The sequence below is a fragment of the Schistocerca cancellata genome, chromosome 2, assembly GCF_023864275.1.
Source record: "Schistocerca cancellata isolate TAMUIC-IGC-003103 chromosome 2, iqSchCanc2.1, whole genome shotgun sequence".
Taxonomy (NCBI): Eukaryota; Metazoa; Arthropoda; class Insecta; order Orthoptera; family Acrididae; genus Schistocerca; species Schistocerca cancellata.
Window position 1 is genome coordinate 1,086,419,923 of NC_064627.1, and position 12,419 is coordinate 1,086,432,341.

A 12,419-nucleotide genomic window follows, 5' to 3' on the forward strand; every position below is an offset into this window, starting at 1 on the left:
CGATGTTTCGGCGATCCAACTGGTCGCCATCTTCATGGAGAATGCTGCTTCTGCTGATGAGCCCCGCTGAGAACTGACGCCAGGCTGCAAATCTACGTCCTATATAGGCCACCGTACAGTACACGGCGCATGTGCCACCCATCACGGTTGCTGCCCTCCGAGAATGGGCAGGTGGCGCCGCCCTTGGTAGAACACTGGTGGCAAGTCAGAGCCGCACCGAAGAGCTTTCAATTTTGATGCGAGGCAGTACAGGATTCCACGTCCTGCTAAGAGGAAACCCACTGTCTCTGTTGATTAAATTATCAGCCAGCCTAATTTCGATCACCTCTTTATAGACACTGTTCTAAAAACCGTAAATATTTTCAGCTACCACAGTTTCATCAAATTTCATACCGTGTCCCTCATTTAAGCAGTATTCTGCTACTTCCGATTTTTTGCGGCTGTTGTAGCCTCGTATGACGGCGATGTTCCACACACCTGTCATGAACTGTGCGAATCGAATGGCCCATGTAAGCCTTTCCACATTGACACGGAATTTTGTATACACCGTGTTTCCTAAGCCCCAAATCATCTTTCACAGAGCCGAGTAGTGCCCTAATCTTAGAAGGTGGACGGATCACACTCTTAATGTTAAAGTGCCTCAAAATTCATCCAATCTTAAACGATATGCCTCCAGCATAAGGAAGAAAGGCCACCGATCTATGTTCCTCTTCATGCACCTCTACAGATGGTCCATAGCCCGACGGATCTGCTTCTCGGAGTATGCATTTTCCTTAAAAACAGCCATCAAATGCGCAAATTCTTGGGTTAAGCTGTCCGCTTCGGAAATGGCATATGCTCTGCGCACCAAAGTCCTAAGGACGCCACTGCGTTGGTGTGGTGAATGACAACTCTTAGAACGCAGATATCGATCTGTGTGCGTCGACTTTCGGTGAACACTGTGTCCCACAGTACCGTCTGGATTTTTAAAAGCCATTATGTCTAAAAATGAAAGCATCTCATCACTTTCAACCTCCATGGTAAATTTGTTGCGGGGATGAAGACAGTTGAAGTGGTCCAAGAGCATAACGTCCATGCGGCCAGACGAAAAAGGTATCATCCACATCCGTCTTAGAAGCACGTTGGTTGCAAAGCTGAAGTCCTCAGTGCCATATCCTGGAAGTCCATAAATAAATTGGCGACCATGGTTAATAAAGGACTGCGCCGAGCGAGGTGGCGCAGTGGTTAGCACACTGGACTCGCATTCGGGAGGAGACGGTTCAATCCCGCGTCCGGCCATCCTGATTTAGGTTTTCCGTGATTTCCCTAGATCACTTCAGGCAAATGCCAGGATGGTTCCTTTGAAAGGGCACGGCCGATTTCCTTCCCCATCCTTCCCTAATCCGAGCTTGTGCTCCGTCTGTAATGACCTCGTTGTCGACGGGACGTTAAACACTAATTTCCTCCTCCTCCTTAATAAAGGACTACCCGTAGCCACTACGTCATTCTGTTCAAAAATGTTGGCGTTAAATAAAAAATACGTGGATGTCACCACATGACGACAAAGCTTCACCAGCTCTTCATCCAGTTTTCAGCGGGACTCATCAGCAGAAGCAGCGTTCTCCATGAATATGGCGACCAGTTGGATCGCCGAAATATCGACTCAAGTTGATTTTAGGATCCGGCAGCAAACCCGAAGAGACTTTAAAGACTTATTACGAAGTTACAGAATTCACATATGTCGCTAAATGCACCTATAAAATTACATCGTGGTGTCACACATAGTTCAGGAGATACGACGCCATAAACACTGAATGCGTGAAAAACTGCGACAATATGCGTGAAGTTTTCATACATTTATTCTTTACTACTAAGGAATTCCCACAGTCGGGTCACCTTAAGGATATTCCCGATACCTGGCAGCGCTTTTGACAGCTATAAATTGCAAAGCGCGACCGGCTGTACTAAAAAAGAATGGCCATCTATGGATCTATGAAGAAGAGTTGTCAGAGACATTTACGAAATCGCGTTGTAAACATGCGAAACTACTGCTCCCAATTTACAGAAACTGTCCAGGATGTTGTACTTGTACATTTGTACATTATTCTTATTTCTTTGTACGACTGTTTCATAATTTCAAAGGTGTTTTCACGAATATATATGAAAACGAAATTTTTTCGATACTACACTACAAACACAATTTTCTTTGTTTTCGTTTCTAACAGAAGACTGGCAAAATAAACACCCGAGCAATGCCGGCTTTGTCAGCCAGTACTGAATGAAGGGCTTGAGGGACTGCACCCACGACAAAGGTGCCTTCCTTCATGGAAGCTACGAAATTTACCTACTTTCTTGTGGTTTTGCTCCTGAAAATACTAGCAAAATTTTGTGCTCCAGAAATTGCTTTCGTGCGTAGTATCTTTGCTCTGTGAATCCCGCAGGAAAGTGAGAAGAATTTTGCGACATTATTAGCGAAATCTTTTGTCGCCTTGTACACGAGATCGAAATCTCCCGCGACGACATCTTTGTACGAAACTGTCTCGCGTTTACCTGCCACCTCAAATTTCGGTAAAATCCGGAGCTTTCGACGAAATCCTCCATCGCCTTCGTATTGAGCAGCTCATGGTCGTGTCTGCTGTTACTGTGACCATTTGCAGCCGACAGACGGCTGGAGATAGGTCGATGTACTACGTCATTACGCCGAGCTGCCGGAGGCAGTGTCCACGTCTGCACTGGCTGCGTCAGCACTCTCGTATAAACGTAAACAGACTGGCGCATTTCTCTCCCTCCTCCCCCCCCCCCCACTCTCTCTCTCTCTCTCTCTCTCTCTCTCTCTCTCTCTCTCTCAGCGCCGAAATCTCGCCGCCACACGCTCCCAAGATTACAGCCGTTGTCACTGTCGGACTTGGGTTCGTACATTCTAATTTCTATTGCTGCTTTAATAACAGAATCCCAGTATGTAGAAAACATGGGATACTTGGTGCGCGCCTGTCTGGCAACAGCCGATTCCTGAAGTTGTCGATTTTTAATGTGTCCAAATCTGATGCGACAAGTGAATAAGGATTTTACGGACCTCCAGCATGCTGAAGGTGAAATAAGACCGCAACTTTTTCCTTTATTGAAATACGTGGTTAGAATTCCGACGTCAGTTCGATTAAGAAGTTCCTTCATTCACTGTTTCGGACATTGCGTCCATTCTCAAACCGTCTTCGTATGCAACTGAAATAGAGCCAACTATGCATCTTTACAGACGAATGGAAAAAGTGGTAGAAGCCGACCTCTGGGAAGATCAGTTTGGGTTCTGTAGAAATGTTGGAACACGTGAGGCAATACTGACCTTACGGCTTATCTTAGAAGCTAGATTAAGATAAGGCAAACCTACGTTTCTCGCGTTTGTAGACTTAGAATGGTTCAAATGGCTCTGAGCACTATGGGACTCAACTGCTGTGGTCATAAGTCCCCTAGAACTGAGAACTACTTAAACCTAACTAACCTAAGGACAGCACACAACACCCAGCCATCACGAGGCAGAGAAAATCCCTGACCCCGCCGGGAATCGAACCCGGGAACCCGGGCGTGGGAAGCGAGAACGCTACCGCACGACCACGAGATGCGGGCTTGTAGACTTAGAGAAAGCTTTTGACAATGTTGACTGGAATAGTCTCTTTCGAATTCTGAAGGTGGCAGGGGTAAAATAGAGGGAGTGAAAGGCTATTTACAATTTGTACAGAAACCAGATGGCAGTTACAAGAGTCGAGGGGCACGAAAGGGAAGCAGTGGTTGGGAAGGGAGTGAGACAGGGTTGTAGCCTATCCCCGATGTTATTCAATCTGTATATTGAGCAAGCAGTAAAGGAAACAAAAGAAAAATTCGGAATAGGTATTAAAATCCATGGGGAAGAAATAAAAACTTTGAAGTTTGCCGACGACATTGTAATTCTGTCGAACAGCGAAAGACCTGGAAGAGCTGTTGAACGGAATGGACAATGTCTTGAAAGGAAGATATAAGATGAACATCAACAAAAGCAAAACGAGGATAATGGAATGTAGTCGAATTAAGTCGGGTGATGCTGAGGGAATTAGATTAGGAAATGAGACGCTTAAAGTAGTGAATGAGTTCTGCTATTTGGGGAGCAAAATAACTGATGATGGTCGAAGTAGAGAGGATATAAAATGTAGACTTGCAATGGCAAGGAAGGCGTTTCTGAGGAAGAAAAATTTGTTAACATCGAGTATAGATTTAAGTGTCAGGAAGTCATTTCTGAAAGCATTTGTATGGAGTGTAACCATGTATGGAAGTGAAACATGGACGATAACTACTTTGGATAAGAAGAGAATAGAAGCTTTCGTAATGCGGTGCTAGAGAAGAATGCTGAAGATTAGATGGTTAGATCACATAACTAATGAGGAGGTATTGAATAGAATTGGGGAGAAGAGAAATTTGTGGCACAACTTGACTAGAAGAAGGGATCGGTTGGTAGGGCATGTTCTGAGGCATCAAGGGATCACCAATTCAGTATTGGAGGGCAGCGTGGAGGGTAAAAATCGTAGATGGAGACCAAGAGATGAATGCACTAAGCAAATTCAGAAGGATGTAGGCTGCAGTACGTACTGGGAGATGAGGCAGCTTGCACAGGATAGAGTAGCATGGAGAGCTGCACCGAACCAGTCTCAGGACTGAAGACAACAACAACAACAACAACAACAACAACGGAACAGCCACAATAGGCAATCCAAACGACAGTGCAGATAGTTTAACATACAATAGTTAATTATTAGGTTATGCCATACATCAATGCGAAGTGCAAGAGCGTGTAAGGAACAACTTGATATTGGCTTTTACAGCAAGGAGAAGACGACTTAATTAGCTTCATCAATGAAGCATTTTGCCATGAAATCTTGCATAACGTAATTTATGTATCCGTTAATTACAAGCGAAGATTGACAGAGTGAATTAATCACAATCGGCCTATGCCGTCTCCATCAACTTCTAATAAATACGATTCTTATCAGCCTTTTTAAGACTTTTATTTACATTTATACTTGGTTGGTGGTTGAGCCTTTGTGTCTGACGCCTTAGTTGTACCTTCATATGCTGTTATATAACGTTCTTGCTGCCAGTCCGCCATCTTGACACTGTATACGTGATTAACTCACTCAAAGTTTTAAGTCTGTCGTAATTTTCGCATACACTGTGTAGATTATGTGGTGCATCACATGTTGTCCTTGTACCAATGTGCCATTACATTATAATCTTGCCACAGTTTATGATTTTTCTTGGGAGTTATTTTTTTATGAGGTAACTTATATTAAAGCATGTATGACATGTGATATCTGTGATAGCCAGCCGCGGTGGCCGAGCAGTTCTGGGTGCTTCAGTCCGGAACCGCGTGACTGCTATGGTCGCAGGTTCGAATCCTGCCTCGGTCATGGATATGTGTGATGTCCTTAGGTTACTTAGGTTTTAGTAGTTCTAAGTTCTAGGGGGCTGATGACCTCAGATGTTAAGTCCCATAGTCCTCAGAGCCATCTGAACCGTTGTATCTGTGATAATTTCCCTGCCGCTGATGATGGTTCAGAACCGAAACCGGTTGCAAAATAAAAAATAACCTGATTAGATCCATTATAAATGGACAGCACGATGTTGCAAATTTTTTGACATTTATACATGCTGCTGACCATTGCCTGAGCAAGGAGAACATATTCGTGCCTGGGCATTCGTGTTACATGCCAATACTGAGTAACTGTTTGTAACTTATTTCTTCTACTTTAGGTTCATGTATCGGCATGTTCTAACGATGTATATTTTCCTAAATTTCGTAACTCCCGATGATTCCAGATTTATCTGTCGAAACCGATTGAGTGCAATAAAATATTCCACTTATGCAGCTGGTGTCTGAATTTTATTTCAGAAAATTATATAAAACGGTTGCTAAAAATGTAACAGCTATGACTAAAATATGAGATTTTTATTTGTAATTATGAAGTTGTTCTGTCAACAAGTGGTGTAAGAATAAATTAACAAGATATACGAGAGCACACTGAAAAGTAGTGCCTCAGAATTAATGTGAAAACTCTTACAAATTTTTAAATAGAACAAACGTTGTTGACTTTCTACAATTTTATTCTTCGTGTTTACATATTTGCAGCACTCTGCCACTAAAGGATTCAGAATTGTGGTAACACGGCGTTGTGCAACGCAACTGTGTCGGTGTGTGAGGAAACCCTGAGAAAACTGAAAGCACGAATTCGAAGGTTTTGTCCACACTTTGAACACCTCTCATTGGGCATGACAATGCCAGACCACACACAAGTGCTGCGACGCATCCAAATGCCGACGCCTCGGATTCTTTGCCATCCATCATCATCTGTACATTCCGGCCTTGGCCTCATCCGATTTTGACCCGTTTCCACAACTTGAAGAACCTTCGACGACTTCACTTTGATAGTGATGAAGCTGTGCAAGCGAGAGGTGAGGTTGTGGCACCGTCAACAGTCAGACTTTCAACAAACTGGTCTTTCGTGACTCTTCAAGCTTTCCCGGAGGACATGTTATAAATAGGTACGACATAGCCACCAGCAAGGGTCAACCACTTGAAGATGTCTGACAGTTGGTCCGAGAAATATTTCGGAATTTGCACAACGTCATCTGGCGGCAAACCAATGAAGACTATTTAAAAACTGGTCTTTCGTTGCGAGAAATGTCTGCGTCGCCAGAGTGACTGTGTTGAGAAATAAATACGTAGACATGAAGAATAAACATGTAGAATGTTGTTGAAGTTCGTAATAGTAAATGACTGTGAAAATAACTGACAAAAACTTATTTTTACTTTTCGCAGTTGCAAGAATTATTATACCTACCGAGACATGACAGGAAGACTTTACCATGGATGTAATATGATCGTCACTTCCAACTAGAAGTCACTTGATAATGGCAAGGCCTAAACAGGTCTGGAGTGTTAAATATCAAGGAAACAATACCTTATTGCAACTGGCCTGGAGCATTTATTTCCGTTATGTCTTATACCGACGTATACTATGCTGCAGGCCCAACAGAACGTAAAAACGTTTATTTAAAAATCTGCAAGAGTTTTCACATAAGAAATGCGCAGGTATTACTTTTCAGCTTGCCTTCGTAAATGTATTACGCCAGTTGCAGACCACAGGGTTGTAGGGGTTGTGGACGGGACATAGTAGATAGTAGTTTCATGAGGAACTCATGTCCGGTAACGTACAGTTAGGATGTAAAACAAATTTCAAATCTTCCTCTTCATGGCACGTAGGCAAAATGAGAAAGGGCGCCTACGTCAATTCCTGCTGCAGTTATGACGTCACATACCATTTCGCGAGGCCCACGAGAAAGACAGGCCGCGGCGCGTACGTCACAGCACGTGATACTACGGGTACTACGAGTGGTAGCAGCCTTCTTTGACGGAGAGCGAGTAACTATTTCAGACGAGTTTAATAATTCTTGACTGTGTGTTTAAATGCATGCTAGTTCTCGACGGTGCAAGATAAAAACTAAGACTTTTAGAGGGTATCTTTCCAATTAAAAATTGGGTTTGTCGTGGACCCTGCAGCCCGTTGAGTAGTAGGCGTTTTGCCAGCGACGCGTATAATGAGCGAATGGCGTCCTGTGATATAAACTTCCATGCTGTATTCACCTGGTTCCACAGTTGATCTGTGGTGGTTGACATTGGGTCACAGAGCTGCACCCGTCATTTCACCATACCTGACACATTTTCTACTGCCAACAAGTCCGGTGATCTGGGGAGCCAGGGCAAAAGGCTGATATCCTGTGAACCAAGAAGGCAGCAACATGTGGTCGTCCATTGTCTTGCTGAAAAATGCCGTCTGGGGTGTTGTGCACCGTACGGATCTGAGTCGCAGGAGGTAGATCACGTAGGTCACACTGGTCACTGAGCCCTGGCCAAGCACCAACTGTGATTTGTGGTAGTATCTAATAGCACCCCACACCGCAAGGTCTTGAGTTGGCGCTGACCCAAAATGCGGCTATCATTTTCAACAAAACAGAACCTCGATTCGCCTGAAAATACTATCCGATGCAATTTCTATCCCCAGTGACGTAGTTTCACACACCATTGCCGTCTAGCATGTTTGTGCAGATTCCTCAAATGTGGACTACGCAGACATAACCCATGCCGTAATAAACGGCGGCGGACTGTCACCACTGGTAGTGTACGATGTGTTACATTGTTCCGCTGTTGCGCCTGAGCCGAGTAGGACGCAAATCTGTCCTGCAATGCCATTCGGATGTGGTATCTATCGTCTCAGAGGTGGTCCAGGTGGTGCAACCTGACCAATCTTTAGGTGTTCTACGGAGTTCCGTAAACTATTCTGCACGCATTGCCGGAACACTTCGTCCCACATGAGAAGCAATTTCCCGGGATGCCTGCATCATGCACGTTCTCTCACGCTAATAATGCACTCTCTTTCAAAAAATGTTCAAATGTGTGTGAAATCTTATGGGACTTACCTAGTAAGGTCATCAGTCCCTAAGCTTACACACTACTTAACCTAAATTATCCTAAGGACAAATACACACACCAATGACCGAGGGAGGACTCGAACCTCCACCGGGATCAGCCGCTCAGTCCATGACTGCAGCGCCTGAGACCGCTCGGCTAATCGCGCGCGGAGCTCCCTCTTTCAAACTCTTGATTTGACGGTACGGTTCGCGCATACGTCTGCGAGGCATCCTGCACGTATGCTCCAGTGACACTGATCCACTACCTTCGGTTCACAGTGACCACGAGGGCCGCAGGTACATTTTACTGGTAGGTGGTGTAGTGCCGCGATGTCGATGTTGACCTTTAACCGCAGGCCTACATGGTTCAAACGCTAATCATTTCTGCAGAACATACTGAAGTACACGTCCTTTTAATATGAACGTTCTACATCTTATCGATCAAGCTGTTACGTTTTTTATCTGAATTCGAGTGTACTAAGTCCCCTCTACAACTGGAAGGTCGTAACGGAAATTGTGAAACATCCTGTAGAATGTGGCTGGTTATTGTATTTCTTTAACTGGCAGGAAGTTTCGAAGCAGTGCAATACCCGGTGCAGAGTGAAAGGATAATTCGAAACTCTAATAAATGTTATATTTACTTTTTCTTTTTTCCAAATTCAAGGCATGGATGACGACCTGTTTTGTGTAAATGTGTGTCCTCAGTGGGTTAGGGTACTTTCGGGAAATTATTGCGCGGAAGAAAAGGACGCGTGGGAATTGCTGTGACGTGTCGCGGCAGGTGTGTGGCGACTTGTGGGGCATCGTGTGGCTCGCAAACACTGCTCCGGGCTGCCTGTGTCGTATATCTGCCGGTCTTCGCCTCGCCTGGCCTCGCGTGGGACCCGGAAGGACGGTCCCCGACCCCGAGGCGGGAACACCGAGCCAACCACCCTCCTAGCAATGGCCGCGTCCCACGGGCCGAAAATTACAACTGTCCTGCACCGTCAGCCCAAACATGTGCGTGTTGCGCCAGGGAGAGAGGTGGAGTGGCAGAGGCGAATCTTCAAGGGAATCCTTACCGATGCCCTGTTAAAAGTATCGGTATCAGCATCTTATTTCCTTGCTATAGCACAAGTATTCTAGAAGGTCGACAAGTTATACAGACGCACGTCAACGTGTAAGTAGGCTGTTTAGGTTTTTTTAATGGTAACGCCACGTAGCGCTCTGTATGAAAATCACTGGCTGTGCTGTGTGCAGCCTGTGGCTAGTTTGCATTGTTGTCTGCCATTGTAGTGTTGGGCAGCGGCAGCTGGATGTGAACAGCGCGTAGCGTTGCGCAGTTGGAGGTGAGCCGCCAGCAGTGGTGGATGTGGGGAGAGAAATGGCGGAGACTTGAAATTTGTAAGACTGGATGGCATATATATTATGATTATTAAGGTAAATACATTGTTTGTTCTCTATTAAAATCTTTCATTTGCTAACTAAGCCTATCAGTAGTTAGTGCCTTCTGTAGTTTGAATTTTTTATTTAGCTGGCAGTAGTGGCGCTCGCTGTATTGCAGTAGCTTGAGTAACGAAGATTTTTGTGAGGTAAGTGATTCGTGAAAGGTACAGGTTAATGTTAGTCAGGGCCATTCCTGACTTGATAGTCAGATTGCGTTGCGCTAAAAATATTGTGTGTCAGTTTAAGCACAGTCATGTATAAAATGTTCAAAGGGGACGTTTCAGACGGTACTGGCAGCCTATGCAGACTACGTTTTTACAGCGTAAGAGAGAGTCAATCGGTGTCACGAAGGTCAGTTGCAGTTATTCGGCTTATTCTCGGAGGCGCGAATAAAAGTTTAATTCTGCATCTACATGACTAGACTGCAATTCATACTCCTATTGGTATATTTTCTAGCCTAATTCCATCAGCATCGCCTAATTTAATTCGGCTGCTCACATTACCCTTATTTTCCTTTTGTTGATGCTCATGTTTTAACGTAACATCGATCATAGGCTACATTCCTGTCTCTCTCCTTTCGCAACTACCGCTTCCTTATCGGTATTGTGGAAAAGTAATGGTCCTGTAAAGTTTCCCATGGGCACCAACGAAGTTGCTTTTACGTCTGAAGTCTTGTCTCCCATCAGAATCAAGCTGTAAACTTCGCATCACGGGGACTATCACTTCGAATTTCTACTACTCTCCTCCCGTTCCAAGAAAAATCGGCAATTTTATTGTTGAACAAAAATGTGGTAAACTGGAGAGAGGTGTCATTAACTTGCTGATAAACCGGTACCTTTTATAGGAAGACCATACTGATGATGATTAAAGATACTAAACTACTGGCTCATCAGTCCATTTCTTGAACTAAACACATAAAAAGGTAACAAACGAAAAAAAATGGGGACTTGGCTGCTCCAACAATGTAAGCAAGTCAAATAATTTGAAAGAGGGCGTGACAGTACTAACACGACAGGTAAAAGAAACAGACATAACCGAGGCAGCGTCTTGCATAAGGGAGTCTAAAGACACAACAAGGTGAGGTGGTAAGAAAGCAGACCATGTTCTTTGCATATAATGAATAAGCCAATTCTTCTTGTAACTCTTGTCGTTTTGTTCGAACACAGATAGCATTACTTCCTGTATGTTTTCTATGCTATCCCTTCACTCCGCGTTTTAACAGTTTTTCATTTTTTTGCCTTTCATAGAAATCAAAGTGCTCTTCAAATTTCTTCTTCAGTGGAATGCATTCCTAGAGAACTTCATGTGTTGCCCTCACTTCTTCCAAGTCTCTCTTCCATCTCTGTCAGTCATGCATCTGTTATTTTCTTGATAAGAAAGAAGCGGAAGACCGACTATTTAACTTTACACGACTCGTACGAGCAGTGTTGCCACAGAAAACAGGCTTCAATAAATAAATATCCAGATCTGTATACTTCAAATAATTCGAAGTCGATGGAAGAGGGTACATTTTATTCTACAGTGTAACAGTATTCTTCCAGAACGGAGTAGTATAAGCTAAAATTCTGTCTCGGATTTTAGATTATGAGGAAGTACTTGCGTGTAATGAGCTGCGGAACGCATACGGGAAGGAAGTTGAGTGGAAAAGTCATTGCTCTGCAGAGGACATGGACTCTACGGAGAACGACATTCTGTGTGTGTGTGTGTGTGTGTGTGTGTGTTTTGGCGGAAGGGCAGACTGCGTCTACGGCAGGGAAAGCCCGCCGTGGGAAGCGAGGCTTTCACACAACTCTGGCTCGGCTGAGGTAACAGCCTCCCAAACACATGCTGTTCACCTCACAACAGTTCCTGTCTCGCTAGTCTCAATGTCCGAGCCATCCACAGCCACAGCTGGGCAACCTGAAAACTGAAAGTTCTCGATTCCTTGACAACTGACCTTGATTGTTCGAATAATACGTTGGAAAATAATACCTCCGGCTGACGTCCTGGATCGGAGTTATCGTCAGCGCTCGAGACCAGGACGACAACCTTTACTGCTTGCTCTCGTAAAATTTCTCAGTTCTCGGATGTTGTAGGTAGCCTGTTTGTATGTTGGCAGCGCTATAGACTGTGCAATGACAGCGCTATGCGCCCTCGGCACGACATTCTGTGGTTGGACGGACTAGCAGTTAGCGACTGAGTAGAGAAGTTTATGGACATGTTTTTTCTTAGTGGAGGATCTGTGTTGGTAGGTTATTGTAAAGTGAAACGCAAGGAAATGTAAAATTGTTGGTAATGTATGGGTTGTGGAATTATTGACAGCTATAGAATTTTTGGAACTGCACGTCACATGAATAAGGCAAAATTTTCTAAATACATCATTTGCTCTTCCACAAAATCTTTCTTTTTGTAACTATATGCCTCCTAGCAGTTACAGTCTATAGTAGTTAGAATCTTTTTATTTATCTGGCTGTAGTTGCTGCTTGCTGTAATTGCTGTGGTTGCTCTAGTTCGTGTTATGTAGATTTTCTGTGAGCTATGTGAAATAA

At 44.2% G+C, this 12,419-nt stretch overlaps 1 protein-coding gene across 1 annotated transcript in view; it reads right to left on the reverse strand.

Annotated features, from left to right (window-relative positions):
• The window catches only part of LOC126161229 (uncharacterized), a 477,655-nt gene that overhangs the window by 280,835 nt on the left and 184,401 nt on the right, over positions 1-12,419 (reverse strand). The gene's annotated exons all lie outside the window — the stretch shown is intronic.